We start from the raw sequence: 15,559 nt of genomic DNA on the forward strand, positions 1-15,559 counted from the left end.
TTTAGAATGTGCAGCAAACGTCTCCCAAGATGCTGGGGGTCACACATCACAGTCTAGCGGCTGGTTGGCAGTCCAAATATCGGCAGGTATGTATTTGATTTTTTTACGAAAAATTGGTTGAAATTGAAATTTAATTTTAAATGAAGAAATAGAGGTAAACAACAATAAACTATAAAAAAATATTCTGCATCTATTTTTAGAAAACCCTGGCACACCCGTGGCTATGCCACTGATCCCATATATACACTCACCTAAAGGATTATTAGGAACACCATACTAATACTGTGCTTGACCCCCTTTCGCCTTCAGAACTGCCTTAATTCTACGTGGCATTGATTCATCAAGGTGCTGAAAGCATTCTTTAGAAATCATGCTCTATGAGCAAAGATGCCAAAAGATGCTCCATTGGGTTGATATCTGGTGACTGTGGGGGCCATTTTAGTACAGTGAACTCATTGTCATCTTCAAGAAACCTATTTGAAATGATTCAAGCGTTGTGACATGGTGCATTATTCTGATGAAGTAGCCATCGGAGGATGGGTATATGGTGGTCATAAAGGTATGGATATGGTCAGAAACAATGCTCAGGTAGGCCGTGGCATTTAAACGAAACCCAATTGGCACTAAGGGGCCTAAAGTGTGCCAAGAAAACACCCCCCACACCATTACACCCCCACCACCAGTCTGCACAGTGGTAACAAGGCATGATGGATCCATGTTCTCCTTCTGTTTACGCCAAATTCTGACTCTACCATCTGAATTTCTCAGAAATCGAGACTCATCAGACCAGGCAACATTTTTCCAGTCTTCAACTGTCCAACTTTGGGGAGCTCGTGCAAATGGTAGCCTCCATTTTCGCCTACAGGACTGCCACATACTGGATATTTTTCCCTTTTCACACCATTCTTTGTAAACCCTAGAGATGTTTGTGCGTGAAAATCCCAGTAACTGAGCAGATTGTGAAATACTCAGACCGGCCCGTCTGGCACCAACAACCATGCCACGCTCAAAATTGCTTAAATCACCTTTCTTTCCCATTCTGACATTCAGTTTGGAGTTCAGGAGATTGTCTTGACCAGGACCACACTCCTGAATGCATTGAAGCAACTGCCATGTGATTGGTTGATTAGATAATTGCATTGAGAAATTGAACAGGTGTTCCTAATAATATTTAGGTGAGTGTATGTAACTTTTATATATATATATATATATATATATATATATATATATATATATATATATATATATATATAATTATTATTATTAGTGGTGGGCCGTTATCGGCGTTAACATGCGTTAACGTGAGACTCTTATCGGGCAATTAAAAAAACTATCGCCGTTAATCTATTCTCATAGGCCAGCCTATAAAGATGCTCAGGACAGTTGACGGGCCACTGCTGCGCATCGTCATGAAAGCTTATCTTTTTCACGTGATTTTAAGCCTTACCTCTTGTCGATTTAAACATTAAAGCAAATACAAATCGCAGTTTGAACAAACAAAAAGATGTGAAAGAGCCCAATTCAGTACTCGCAGTGTTCTGGTGTTCAGGGCTCACGCAGAGAAAGGAGTCTCAAAACACTTGAACATTGAATTTGCTTATTTTTGCTCTTGTGCCGACAAATACATACAAAATATGTCAAAATATCCACCTTGGATATTATGATCGAAAAAACTGTCAGTTATTTCTTAAGTGAAAGTAAACAGTTGAGGAAAAAAATGGGATGTGTATTATATTATACATCTCTTAAAGTGATCGTGCCTAATTTAGCTACTGGCTGCTGTAATGTTAATCTAAGAAAATGAAAATGAAAATCACTCACTGAATAAATGTAGGTTTGATTGTATATTTCATTTTTACATTGAAGACTATCCAGTGCTATTTTACATTTAATTATTTGGTTTCTGTACCTTGACACCTAAAACTTGAAAAAAACTTAAACATTGTGTAAATAGCACAAATAAATAAAAATAAATGAACATACAAATTAAACAATTTGTATGCGTTACGTATGTGGTGCAGCACGGACTCGATGTGCTTTCACACAGGACGCGTTTGCAGTCCACTACTCGGTACGTAAACGATCGCTGCACTGCTGCAAACGCAACACTCCTGGAATGCAACTGGAATCAGTTAACATGGGTGCGTAAAAAAAATATGAAACCCATACGCACTGCAGACACTATGTGTGAAACAGGCGTAAGGTTGTTTGCACCTTGTGCAATGTGGAATTAGTTTACAGCTTTTTCAAGCACATTGTGATGCATTTTGTAAACAGGAGATGAGCCCCTTTTCTAATGCACCACCTAGCTTGATAAACCCCTTCTCAAAGACTTAATGTTTGTCAATTTTATTTGGGTAACACACATATTCTGAATGACTTCGGCAGAAATTCAAATGAGCCATTTTGATCAAGATTAATCTAGATTAAATTCAAGATCACAGTGAGATTAATCTAGATTTAAAAATGTAATCTATGCCCACCATTAAAATATATATAAAATATTGCATTAAAAAAACTAAACCAAAAATAGAGTCATTTTAAAACGTTTGAAAATCACTGCCCTAGAGGGACGGAAACATGATGAAGAATTCTGCCCTGGGTATGCTAAAGACTTTTCTGGTACTCATTAGAACAAAGAGACTTGGGAAATAAATTAAGCTCCCTGAATGCTAATGACTGCAGATTGGACAAGCTGATTAATAATAGGTCTGAGTGTTGGATTATATGTGAACAGCATTGATGAAGTTGATTGGACTGATGTTTCTGTATTAGAAGTAAATGGATTTTTACAAGAAAAGCAAAAAATAAAACATGATTACATTAAGTAGCCATTTCAGATGTTATTGTATTCACTCACTGTAGCTACACATTTGTTTTCTCATAATCATCTAACTTTTTTCTCCAGGTCAGTGTTTTAGTTTGCTACAATGGCATGATGATAGCTGATGTTTTATTGGTTTTTAATGGATTCTTGTTGTACAAAGCATAATGGAGGTCGCATAGATGTTTACAGTATTCAGCTGTTTAACCAATGAGCCAGCCACACATATCGCTGAGTCAGATTTCCATAAAACTGTGGAACTGTGGGCCAACTGCTTAAGCTCTCATTCCAGCTGTGTTGAGTGGCCATCCACAAGCACATCTGTTTGAGGTTGTAACCACTACTGTGAGGGTCATAATATTAAAGCTTGGGTAGTGCTGTATAGCAAGTCTGGTCATATGCTAATTACCTCTGTAATTAACCTTCACTCTTTCCTGAGAAGTAGTGATTGTCATGTGCAGACATGTTTTGATGTGCAAAAATCACTTGATTTATCACCTAGTTTAAGACCTATTGATCTGTTGGAGCTCATCTTTCCAAAGAGCTGGTAAGACTTAAGTCTGGCAGGCATGTGTGATTAGCATTTATTGCATGTTCTGCAATGGTGTAGGTTCATGCGATTTAAGATTCATGGCCACCATTGTGTTGTGAGGATCAGCAAAATGTGGTTCTTAGCTGCATTAAGCAAATCTGGCACATTGCATAGCAGCCCATTCATCACTGAATACCCCTCGATTGCTTTGGCGTACATCAGACTGTGTCTTCTACAAGCCTTACACCCTGCCTCATTTCCTCTCTGGGATCTTCATTCATTTTTATTTTCCTGGTATGACAGCTCTGTGTAATCCAAACCAGTGTTCAATTTCCTGATTGAGATTGCTGAGTGATCTCAGAGATTCACCCATTCAGCCTCCAAGCAATCTATCATGCTGACATTTGGGAATACACCTGTCACAGCCAATGTACTTGTACCACAGCCACAGCTGTCAAAGGAACTGAGAATAGAAGGGACAAGTCACCCAGAAACAAAAATTCAGTGTCCTTGTAAAAATGTACATGTAATTACTATATTAATAACAGTAAACGTTTGCATGAATAACCCTAAACCAATCCTTAACCCAATATAATAGATGTTTTTAGTTAATATGACACAATATTTTATTACAATTTAATTACAATGTTACAAGGATATCTTAAAAAAAAAAAGGTTAACCAAATTCTTCAGAAACCCTTCACCTTCTCCAGCTTCACTTCAACTTCATGTATGTTTAATATGGGGTAATTTTATGAGTTATATGTGCAGCAGTGTGTCTGTGGATGTATTTCCAGGAGCAATTCTCGGTACTTGCTTTGCTGCAGCAGCATATTAGATCTATTCTGCCAAGACCAAACACTGTAACATTGCCATGTACGTATATTTTCACCGCAGCATTGGGGGAATTGGTGATCCTCTGCCTATCTTGACTTCTGAGAGACACTGCCACTCTGAGAGGCTCTGTTTATACCAAATCATGTTGCCAATTGACCTAATAAGTCCAGCTGTTCCTTATATGCATATTTAACTTTTCCGTCCTCCTATTGCTACCTGCCCCAACATTTTTGGAATGTGTAGCTCTCATGAAATCCAAAATGAGCCAATATTTGGCATGATATTTCAAAATGTCTCACTTTCAAAATTTGATATGTTATCTATATTCTATAGAGAATAAAATATAATTTTATGAGATTTGTAAATTATTCCATTTCTTTTTTTTTTTTTTACTGAAAATAGTGCCCCAACTTTTTTGGAATTGGGTTTGTAAATTGGCATGACAATTTTGTCCTCCTCCCTTTGTGCGTTTCTTTAAATATGTTCCTTTGAAGATATTCCTTTCCTTACTTTTCCTTTCAAAAGTTGTGGCCAGATAGCCTCTGAAGGCTAATCTGCTGATGTTAACATTTTTGTTGTTGTTTTTGTGCGCACATCTGGCTTGTCTTCTTTCTTTAGTGATTTAGTGATCTCAGCTGAGATCATATGGGCCTCTGTCATGCCTCTTTCATTTCTCTATGTAAGCAGATTTGTTCCCTACTGAGTGTGTTTGAGACACAATTCCAGACTAGTATGTTGTCATGCTATGGACCTGAAAAATGCCCCAGGAATTTACCAACATTTGTGTGAGTGTTGCTATGCGTGTTTTTTTTCATCTATCCATTATATGGGACCAACACGGAGTCCCTTTCCTTCATTACTGTGCTCATTTTACATTAAATGTCATGCAATAAAAGTTTTTTTTTTTTTTTTACTGGATTGTTGTTAGAATTGTAAGGGAATTTGAACAGAATCACTGTTTCACGGCTGATCACTGAGACGCCCTGCGATTCACTGAACGAGCCATTTAACATCAAATCTGCACTGGATATTAAAATCCAAAGTATAGTGAAAACATTATTAATTAACAGTAACAAGATCGGCAGTTTAATACATCAACTTGTGAGCACAAAACACAAGATACTTCTCTTTTCAATATGAATAAGGCTATATTAGATAAATCTAAGACATATAAACTAATCTAACACATTAGCACACACATTCACACAAGTTGCAGGAAGATAGAAAGTTAGGGAAGAACAAGTTTAAGAGAATGAAAATGTGGAATCCCAAGTTTACAGCAATACGTGAAATTGCATAGACATGAATAGCCATCAATCACTTAATTAACCCTCATGTTGAGTTCGTCAATGAGGTTAAAATTATATTAGATACTTCAGTATAGATCAGTTTGGAGGTAGTTGTGTTGCCTGTGTAACGGGGGTTCCCTTTGTTGTCATTGAAAAGGGGGTTTCCCGGGGTTGCTGATTGGCTGGAAGTTCAGTAGTGGTTGAAGAGACGTTTTGGGAAGCCCGTGGTTTGGCGTTGCCTGAAGACACAGAGTTGTGTGGCTGGTTGAAGTTGAACGGGCACTCGAGGTCAGACTCGGAGACACGGCGTTACAAAACTTATCTCATAACACGAAACTCTCAACAGAAAAGAAAAGAAACTAAAGTAAAAGAACAGAAGTAAAGTTTGATGAGTAAAGTTTCTTTTCATCGTGGCGAAGTAGCAGCAAGCATGCAGGATGAAGCATGCTTGAACAGCGCTCAAAGAACGCTAACAGTGATGACAAGCATGACTAAAAAGCAGAATTTGATGGTGTCCTGAGTATTTAAACTGGCCTTTTAGCCACACCTCAAATGTTGTCTTGACCAGTTAGATATTGTCTTTGCTCGGGGTATCATAAATCATATGTTATCTTATCAAGCACGTGGTCCGAATTTTCCCGCTCTTGCAGGGTATAATTTTCGACATGATTTCTAGAAGAAGAATATGATACATTTGACAAACAACTGATGGTCAGAAACATTTTAAACATGAATGTGTATCCTTAAACTATTCAATAGTTATTAAAAAGGCATACACAATAAGTGATTAGAAATATGATAGTCAAATATGTGGGTTTCATAGATGATTTGGAGTTAAGCAATGGATGGATATTCCTTTAGAAGTCCTTTTGAGTTCATTTAGTTCACTATAAAAGACCGTTCCTGTGCAATTCTGTGCCAACATAAGGATGTTCTGTGGGGACCAGAGGTTAAAAGGTTCCCATAGGAATTTCAGTCTGGTTCTGCTAGGTGGGCGAAGTCGATCCAAGGATCTTGTTTATTACTCTCATGGGTTTACATGTGATGGCCGGTGTTGCATCTTGATTACTTGCCCCAAATTTGGCAATCTCTTCTCCGAATAGTAAAGCTAATAGAACTAAATGTTTCAATCCCTTTAGAAGGAAACAAAATTGTCATTAATTGTTCTGACTTGTGGCACTAGGAATGATTTACAACATCCTCTTGCCTTTCTAAGGAATTCGGCTCGTGTTTCAACCACCATCCTGATCGGCTCTTTAATTTGTCTTGTTTGGGTCTGATATGCTACAGAATTGATATAAAGTGTAAAATGGATTCTTCAGTAATTAAATTCAGTGGTGCTTAGCTGTGTGTCACTTGAGTTCAGACCATAGGAAAAGACTGGATGAGACTGACAATATGCACTAGACACTCTCACAGAGAAGGACTGTCAACAGTCTGATTGTTAAGAATAATGACAAATGCCCTACGTTTGATCTTTGTTTATAGAATAAACACAAGGCTAGACATATTTTTAATCTTTGTCTTCTGAGAAACCTTGTTTTGGCTGTATCTTTAATAGAAAACAAGCTCTCATTTGTCCAAGATGACGAATACAGGGATAATATAGTACTATTATTTTGTTTGAAAAATAACAGTTATAAGACATTCAGAACCAGCAATGTTTTTTATTTAATAATAGTTCAGTAGTTTTTTATTATTTTAATTATTATTATTATTATTATTATTAGGGGCCAAGCCCAGAGGGCTGTAGCCCCTATTGTATCTGTATGTTTTCTTCTTCTTCTTCTTCTTCTTCTTCTTCTTCTGCTCCTCCTCCTCCTCCTCCTCCTCCTCAATGGGGGTCTACGGCAGCCCTATGAAGGGAACATGGGAAAATGATAAAATTTGGCACACTTGTAGAACTGGTCAATATTAGTGATCTGACCAACTTTGGGGTCTCTAGGCCAAACTCTACAGCGCCACCAGCAGTCCAAAAATTCAACATTCAAACGTTAATAACTTTTGAACCACTAATTCTGTTAAAATAAAACTTAGTACAGCTGATCAATCTCTTCATGGAGATTCCATTCCATATCTTACATCAAGACTCCACCCATTACAGTAGCGGCCATTTTGAAAAGTACAGTATTCAGTCTAAGCAATACTCCTCCTTCAAAATTGGTCCAATTCTTCTGAAATTTGGCTCAGATGTTCTTTGGACTGAGCCGCACAGAATTGACTGAACAGAATTTTTTGAACACTAGTGAAAAAAAAAAGTTATGATGCTGTGAACTTAATGATGTGGACGTAAAACCGGTTCAGATGCTGCATCTCGGCCAAACTTTGATCAATCGAAACCAAACTTGGTACTCTTTATCTACATCATGATCTGGGGGTCCATGCCAAATTTGGGAATAGCGCCACCTATGGGTGTTGAGATACAAAAAATGCACTTTTTTGCTTATAACTTCTGAACAATTCATCAGAAAATTATGATCTTGATGTCTATGGTTTCTGTAGATCATTTCGAATCTGTGGATGTCAATTTTGTCAAGACCACCTGGACCACCCGTCCGCCATTTTGAAATTTGTCAAAAATTGCTATAACTTTTGAACTACTGTACAAATCTTCACAAAAATTGATAGGCATCATCAACACCATGTGCTGGAAGTATGGCTATATAATAGCCATCTATTATAGGCCTATATAGGCCCAACTCTATAGCGCCACCAGCAGTCCAAACATTCAAACGTTAATAACTCTTGAACCACTAATTCTATGAAAATAAAACTTAGTACATTTATTTTGTCTCTTCATGGAGATTCCATTCCACACCTTACATCAAGACTCCGCCCATTACAGTAACGGCCATTTTGAAAATTACAGTATTCAGTCTAAACACTACTCCTTCAAAATTGGTCTAATTCTTCTGAAATTTGGCTCATATGTTCTTTGGACTGAGCCGCATAGAAATGACTGAACAGATTTTTTATTTTCGTCTTTGTTCAAAAGTTATTCAATTGTGAACTTAATGAGGTTGACCTAAAATTGGTTGAAATGCTGTATCTCGGCCAAACTTTGATCAATCGAAACCAAACTTGGTACACTTCATCTACACCATGATCTGAGGTTACATGCCAAAGTTGGGAATAGCGCCACCTATGGGTGTTAAGATACCAAAAATTTACTTTTTTGCTTATACCTTCTGAACAATTTATCAGAAAATTATGATTTTGGTGTCTATGGATTCTTTGGGTCATTCCGATTCTGCTTGTTTATTTATGCTAGTTAGCTTAGCATGCTAATTAGCTAAAATGCTAACACATTTCTATTCACTCTAATGGGTCTCTTGAGCTATCTGGTTAACTTCGAGCAACGTTAGTATTTTTTAGCGTAGCATGCTAATCTGGCTAAAATGTTATTTTGGGCTTTTGAGAGATCATTCTCACACCTTAACCTCTCTTCTGTGGTTTGTCAATTTTGCATTAACTAATGTGGCTCACTCTGTTCAGGCACTGGTCCCAAACCCGTGAGATTGTGTTTGAATCCAGAGTGCTGAAGGTTACTTCTGATCAAGACATTGGATTTTCTGTGTGATTGCATTGAACCAAAAGTATGTTTTTGTTTTTTCTCATCTGAAGTTCTGTTTGATTTTGAAGTTGGGAGATCGTTCTCACACCTTAATCCGTTTTATGCAGTATGCTGTGTAGTCAACTGAGTGGTGCACTCTAAGCTGTCGATTCTAACCCTCAGTGGTCAATATGGTGTTTGTTGTTTCATGAGTGTATTGAAGCAGTAATTCATTGTTTATTTTCACAAACTTCTGTTCATTTTTGAATTTCTTTACTTCAACTTGTTTATGTATATTATATTGCTGCTGTATTTGCGGTTTTTGCTCCGCACTACACTTTAAAAACATAATTTTTTTTAGCATGCAAGTTTGCTTAATCGGTATTCCTTTTTATATAAAGCCATATCTTGAACATTATAGTAACCATGTGCCAAATGTTTCATATGATAAGAATTGTGCTCACAGGTTTCAAATTACTCTGTGAGGTGACATTATAATAGAACATCTGATCAACAATCACCACAACCCTCTATGTAATAGTGTGCTATGAATTGTGCTCAGAGAGGTCAATTAAATTTTTTAGATATAAACAAATTCTACTTAGAACATCTAATGTAGATCAGTAAACAAAAAGGACATTGACGGAGTACATGGAGGTTTATGAAAGCAAAGACAGAAGTAGATTCAAATTCATCATGTATTTATTGTTCTTTAAAAAACACTTTACACCATTTACATTGAAAATATTGTGCCTTAAAGCCCCAGTGAGCAAGCCAGACGGCAACAGTGGCAAGGAAAAACTCCCTAAATTAGCGAAGAGGAGCATCAGCAGCAGAAAGGTATAGGGAGAAACCTTGGGAGGAACCAGACTCAGCAGGGGCAAGCCATCCTCCTTTGGCTGGCATCTAAATTTGCTGCACATAGGCTAAATATAATACAAGCCATCCATTCAACGTTTCATATAGAATTGTGTTACTTTTGTGGTTATGCATTTGTGATGTCTTTCACTATTGACTGCCTGCATCAGTTTAAAGTTTTGCCGGGACATTTTCTGAAGATACTTGAACAATGGTTTTGTATTCACTGTAAGAAAGAGAAGCAGAAAAATTAATAAATTAAGTCATAAAATTAGTATCAACTTCTGATTAATAGGCACAAAGGATATTATATTCTACCTTTTTTATCGGTTGTGTGCTTCTTCATCAAAAGAGTTCATAGAATGGAAAATCATTTAATGGATAAGAAGGAAGTTTCAACCGTAGCTATTGTAGAAATCTGAAGATACATTAATACATACAAAACTAAGAATATGGTTATTGCTTTAATTACGGTTTAAATAAATTAGTTAAAGTTTTGCAGAAACTATACAATAAAATTTACCTTCTTATCAGTTTTGTGCTGCTTCATAAAAACAGTTCATGAAGCGGAGAATCATATAATGAAGAGGGAAGTGTGAAATTTCATAGTTTTAAACCAGACAAAGTTTTATCACTGAAAATAAACTATTGATTTATAACATTAAATAGGCATGAAGCTTAAACTGATTAAAGTTGTCAATTGGCATATATTTATAAAACAAATTGTTCAAAGGAGCACGCATTTTCACCACATGTTATGAAAAGCTCTAAATCAACCTCACCTGCTCTAGGAACACAGACAAATGACTCCACCTCTTTTCAGCCGCATTTGAAAGCAGACACTTCACAATTTCTTGCCAAGACAGAATTAATTATTGTCACAAGAAACGCAGTTATAAAGAGCTTAAATGTACAGTGAAGTAATTTAAAACACATATTTAGGATGTGGCTACAATAACACAAAACATATCTTCATAAAAGTTTGTTTATTATCTTGAACATTCATCCATCAGAATGTTTTAACCTGCATGTTATTCAGCTGCATCAATCGTTAAATGCTATATAAAGGATTTTCTTAAATGTTTTGAACACTTTCTAGGCAAGGGCACCCTCTAAGTTCATGTATGACTGAAACAGACATTACATGACACATGCTGTATAATTCTCATATCACCTTATTTTGGGTAAATATTAAATAAATAGTACTCATCTATATAGAAATGAAGTAAACATAATAACCCATCAATACTTTAATACTCCAAATGTACACACTAACTAAACCCACTAAGGGAATTTAGTTTTTCAGTGGATATAACTAATACTTAATATTGAATAGACTTACCACAATCTGTATTTGATGCATTTTATGCAAAACATTGACTGCTTTGATTAATATTAATTACTTTGTCTGGGCCAGTGATAATATCAACAACAGCAGTAACACAGACTTAACAGACAATTTCATCATACCAGTATCATTGCTATACATGTCACTCAACTTTTCCATGTTTCCCACACAAAAGTTATATTTACTAAAATTAATAAAGAATTAATTCCATAAAATATCATTGTCATTTTTCTCTATTTCACAATACTTATAGATATCTATACATAAATCAGTGTATTATTTTTACCTGCCTATACCACAAATACATAACAGGCAAAAATTAAATGTAGTGTAATGACAAACAAGCCAATTAACTTACAAGTATGAATCTATCCACAACTTACCACTAAAGACCTTAATCAACTAATAAACTTAAAATCAACATCAACGAATGACACACTCCAATTAATTAACTATGAACCAACTAATTAGTAATGGTACGTTCCCAATCAATTGTGAATTATGTTAAATACCAGAGTATCCTGCAAAGGATTCCATTAGATTTTTTCCACTGTAAGAACAGAAATTTTGAAAAACAAAATTGAGAGAAAAATGAACCAACTTCCAGACTCAATTTCAGGATACGTGCATTCTGTATCACCCATAAAACTATCTAAAATTAATAGCAAATACTTTACCGCTTCACTACAAACTGACAGGGACACATACCACCACACAGTCATCTTTCAGTGTAATCAACAAACCTCATGGAACAATGCTGCAAGGAACTGCTCCGCAATCAAACTCATGAATGCAAAGAAAGTTCCAAGTAAGTATGCCTTGTATATTTTACTCCACTTTTTATTTGTAGTAATTTTTAGTTGTCTTACCATAAGTTACTTTTTTTTTTTTCTTTGATTGCCCTTGATTTTTCTAGTCAACTAGCAATTCTTCACTTAAGCAATTAGTCAATGGATAGCACATTTATATAAATCATAAGCATATATATATATATATATATATATATATATATATATATATATATATATATATATATATATATATATATATATATATATATATATATATATATATACCAACTAATCAGTGCTCAAACGCATAAAGCTTGCTGTGGTGCACCGGCAAACAATAATTAATGTGTCTTAAAAAAACAAGAGAATTTTCATGCAGATTACATAATCTGAAAGTGTTTAAGATTAAAAAACATGAAATTATTCCAAAGTCGACACTTCAAACTTTCCATTAATACATTTCTCTTGTCTGTGAGGCAAGTATATATTTGTATACAGTTTCGATTTACTTTTGTGACATGGTCAGAATTTATTACAAACTCACAATGCTTTATTTGTTGTTATTCTCAGTATTTTAAACAACAATTACATGGTGTTTTAAGTAAAATGTAAGTGATTGCACATGTGCCTCCTCGTCATCTAATTTTTAAAAATGTTTCTTTCGTTTTCCAGACAGCAATGACACAAAATATGACATCCAGAGTACCAGCTCTACAACACTCGAAGTGACTCAAGTACCATTCCCCCATAAACCCCCAAAGCAACCACACCCCTCCACCATTGCCGAAATGAAAACCCTAGATGCACAGCATCATGTAAGTTGCACAACATTTTTCCATACAAATTAAAACTTGAAGTACATTGAAAACAAATGGCATGACTGTTGATTTTCACTCTTGCACTCTCTGTGTACAGATACCCACACTAAAAGCCAAAGTAACAAAGATAGAGTCTGTTAAAAATGTGTTTTTAACAAGACTGAAGCAGAGGTAATGAACTGTTGGATAACTGAAGAAACCGGAGGAATTCAAATTGCCTTGTGGGACAACTTCATAAGTGACGTCTATCAAGGAAACTCGTATAACTTTACGAACCTGATGACAAAAAGGTACCAACAAAAAACCTTTTTACAATCAACCAGACACACAACAATTACACCTTTAAAAATTCAAATTTCTACTGGACCACTTCATCAAATGTCTGAGGATGAAATTACTCCTCACACAAACATCACCTCTGCTTTACAAGGTGTGCAAATAAACATCAGTAAACACTGCCCAAAGTGTGCCACTCTTCAACAAGATTTTTCTCCACAATGTGCTTTCCACCGCTGCACAAAGTGCAAAATGTTAAGGAGTGGCACCGCTTACGTCACAAAACTTTTTTGTGGCATTTTGGCATTTTGGAGTTTAAAGAGAACAAAACGGAGCTCTCTTTAACAGTGTCAAATTCCATTTTGAAGAGATTTTTAGCACCACTACTTGACCTGGGCAACACCGATGCCCAGGACATCGAACAGATGTTCCTGGCCATGAAAAGTTTAACAGTAACATTTACACACAACATGCAGGTTCTACAAATGCAAAAAACACCCAACGACGATACTGATGAGGAACTTCTTCACATTGAAGAAACTCAATTGTCACCAGAACCTGCTGCACTTTTTATCCCGCAAAAAACACCAGTAAAAGAAACCAAACATTCAAACGATGAACAGTTTCTTCAAATTGTAGAAACCGAATCGTCACAAGAACCTGCTGCACTTTTCATCCCACAAAAAAGACCTGTAACAGAAACCAAACATTCATGTAAAAAAACAAAGTGTGATACATAGACTTGTGATAAGATTATACAACCTGTATAACTTGTATTTTCTTGTAAAAAAATAAAAAAAATTGTAGATGTAGATCTATAGGGGTTTACTTTTCAATGGTTAAAATGTTTTATTTTCCCCCCATTTCTAGTTGCTAAAATTTGTAATGGAAATATACGTTGCTGTACAAATATGATTTAATTGTGAAGCTTTCTTCTACTTGATTAAATGTTTAAGTTTTGCAACTATACAGGATGCTTTCTTTATCAATGTTTTACTTTTGATGGTTCCTTTTTTCACCCAAATTTATTTCCTTCTAAATAAATGCAATACAACACTAACTTTTGTCCTCTATTTTTGTACCTGTACTTCAATTTATATTGCTTTAATTTTTTGTTTTTAAACTCCGACTAATCCTCTTTTTGTATGACCTGGACTTTAATTTTAGTCCCCTATAAAATTTCCATTATTGGTCTAAACATCTAGTGTGTAATTTAAGTCAAATTATAAATGAGCTGCACAAAAATGGTTAAACAAGATTCTTTCTTTTTTTTTCTTGTTCCCAACCAAGAACTCAGGAACTGCAATGTGTTGGCCAACCACATGTTACTGTTGTAAGTGACGTGCAGTTGACCCAAAGACTGTGATTTCCACATTCCAGATACATTGTCTTGTTAATTCAATTGTTTCAGCAGTACAATGAACTTTTAACTGTTACAATAAAAATATTTACTACTATAAGCACTGAACTATTAACCTTCAGTACTGATACATTCTGACTTACCTATAACCCAGATAAATAGATATTTGACTCTTTCTCTCAACATTTATAAAGCTGTGAATTGTCACTTGGATTATTTTTACCTAGATAATACTCACATTAATCCTTCCCATTTAATTGGAAATGTGTTTTCTCACACATTCTGAATGAACCATGTGTCCGCCATTTAGATTTTTAGTTAACATGATTTTGTGTACTTATTCTTTCACTGAAGCCTCTACTTTTTAAGTCCTTAATTAATGTCCTCTGAGTGGCGCAAGTTGCTAAACCCCATATCATGAATCCTAAACCATTCCAGTTGTGGGTTAGAATCCTGTATGGGAAGTTTAAAATTGGGTATAAAGTTGTCATTTCAATTCCTTTATTACATGGGTAAGAGCTGTACTAAAGTTTCTTAAAATGGGATCAAAAATAAGTGTGTTTTTTGTAACTTCATTCTGTGTTCGTTCTCATCAGACCTTCTGATTTCACCCTATCTGTAATTCTGAATCTATCTGTTCAGGAAAAGTGCTGGAAAAGTTACTGGAAAAACCCTTACAAGCCAAAGAGCAATAAGGGCTTGGCCCCGGAAAGGCTGCTTGCAGCTTTAATTATTATTATTATTATTATTATTATTATTAATCCTGTGTTTGTATGCATATGTTGGTTAGCTTAGCAACATGCTAACACCAAACCAATTTTTGAATAGCACAGTTTGTTTGATGTACTGTAGTGTTATAAATCAGTCACTTGTGAAGTTCCATTTCCGTAAGAATGTGGCCTTACAAGGTTGGTGTTTATTTGTAGGCAGTAGACAGCTAGGCAGCACACTAGGTTTTGGAACCGAGCCCACATTTGTGTCTGTAGGGACTGTAATAATTCATCATATTTCCTCACTATGAGTTTGTGTGCAGAGAGGGTCGCTGAGAAGTGTTCATTTTGCAAATATATTCA

The 15,559-nt window shown here is 35.6% G+C and overlaps 1 protein-coding gene across 1 annotated transcript in view; it reads left to right on the top strand.

Annotated features, from left to right (window-relative positions):
• Positions 1-15,559, top strand: part of LOC128020353 (unconventional myosin-XVI-like) — a 124,548-nt gene that overhangs the window by 26,897 nt on the left and 82,092 nt on the right. The gene's annotated exons all lie outside the window — the stretch shown is intronic.

The sequence above is a fragment of the Carassius gibelio genome, chromosome A9, assembly GCF_023724105.1.
Source record: "Carassius gibelio isolate Cgi1373 ecotype wild population from Czech Republic chromosome A9, carGib1.2-hapl.c, whole genome shotgun sequence".
Taxonomy (NCBI): Eukaryota; Metazoa; Chordata; class Actinopteri; order Cypriniformes; family Cyprinidae; genus Carassius; species Carassius gibelio.